Genomic DNA, 1,658 nt, shown 5'->3' with positions numbered 1-1,658 from the left:
ACTAACATATCCCAAGTTGAATCATCAGTGACATCAGTCGTTAGAAAAGGGGAAATGGGGAAAAAAGTCAAGCTTGAATCAGGAAAAAGGCATCAGAAATCCAAATGTTCTTAACTTATAAAGAGGGTTCATCAATTTGCATGATGAATAATATTAATAAAAATGCCTAGGAAGTTCTAGAAATGGCAAGCACTGAATAACTTCATAAAAATGAAATTGATTATGCTTGAATAAAACGGAAAGGTCATTACTGATGTGGAAGTCAGCCCTGAATCAGATGTCTGAATGAAGATCAGATACAATGCTGGCTTCAACAGCACACATACAAAATTGGAATGATATAGAGAAGATTAATATGGCGCTTGTGCAAGGATGGCATGCTAGTTGGTGAAGCATTTCATTTAAAAATACCTTTTTTTAAAGATCAGAAACATAAAAAGCTAGAAGAAATGTAAATAATGAGGAAAAAAGAGAATGTATACAAGTGTTATACTTTAATCTTAAACTATTTACACAAGTTATAGACTATGAAAATGTATAAAAGAGATCCAAAATGGTATCAATACTGGTTATAGAATTATTAATGGATATTTAATTGATATAAATGAATTTCTCTAACAAAGACTCAGAAAATATAAAATCAAAAAGTTTCTATGAAAATAATTCTAATTAGCTAAAATTGGAAAGGAAAGTTAATCAGAAGGGCGAGTCTTTGCAGCTATTTTCTCTAAAGCTCTAATATACCAGCTATGTCAAGAACTGATTTAAATTTATAAAACTGAGTGTCATTACCAAAGTAGAAAAATGACCAAAAGACATGAATAGAGAGGGGTCAAAGAAAGAAATCCAAATCATCAACAGCCTTGTGAAAAAATATTGGTCCCAATCACTAATAATTAGAGAAATGCAAATTAAGACAACTTTTATGTTCAACGTCACATCTATCAACCTGGCAAAGATGACAAAAGAGAAAAATGATAAATGTTGTTGGGGCTAAGGGAAAATAGGCACACTACTGGTATATTCACTCTTGGTACAGCTGTCATTGGTCTAGTCCTTCTGGAAAACAATTTATAACTATAACCAGAAAGCTATTAAAACTCTTTGACCCAGATATACTACAATTAGACCAAAGATATGAAAGAAAGTGTTAAAGGACCTAAAAATGGGGAAAACACACCTATATATTGACTTCTGATTGTAGCCTAAAATGAGAAATTAAGGATATCTCTTCCTATTGGAGGATGATTCAATAAATTATATTATATTAATTCAATGGAGTATTATTGTAACATAAAATGAAACTGAGAAGAGTTGAAAAATTTGCTGATGAAGATAGGAATGAACAATGTTAAGAGAACAGCATTATAGGGAAAATCAACTTTGAAAGAATTTAGAACTCTGCTTATTATAAAGATAAACCACGAGTCTAAAATGCTAAAGAAGAAGTTAATGCTCATTTCCTTTCATAGAAGTGAAGAACTTAAAATTCAGGAAAAGAAAAACATTTTGTATGAGGGTCAATGTGGGAATTTGTTTGACTAGACTTTGCCTGCTTTTTACAAAGCTTCTTTCTTTGGTTGGTTTGTCTGGTTTGTTAAATTTGGAATATGTGTTAGTAGAAGGGATATATATATATATATATATTCTTATACACA

At 30.8% G+C, this 1,658-nt stretch overlaps 1 non-coding gene across 1 annotated transcript; it reads left to right on the top strand.

The window, feature by feature from the left end:
- The first annotated feature begins 302 nt into the window (after positions 1-302).
- LOC123250784 lies at positions 303-407 on the top strand. The gene has a single exon (XR_006506424.1). It is a non-coding gene; the product is annotated as a U6 spliceosomal RNA (small nuclear RNA).
- Positions 408-1,658: the final 1,251 nt, after the last annotated feature.

Source organism: Gracilinanus agilis, chromosome 5 (assembly GCF_016433145.1).
Source record: "Gracilinanus agilis isolate LMUSP501 chromosome 5, AgileGrace, whole genome shotgun sequence".
Lineage (NCBI taxonomy): Eukaryota > Metazoa > Chordata > Mammalia > Didelphimorphia > Didelphidae > Gracilinanus > Gracilinanus agilis.
Note: the sequence above shows the minus strand (reverse complement) of the source record. Positions and strands in the feature narration are given on the sequence as shown.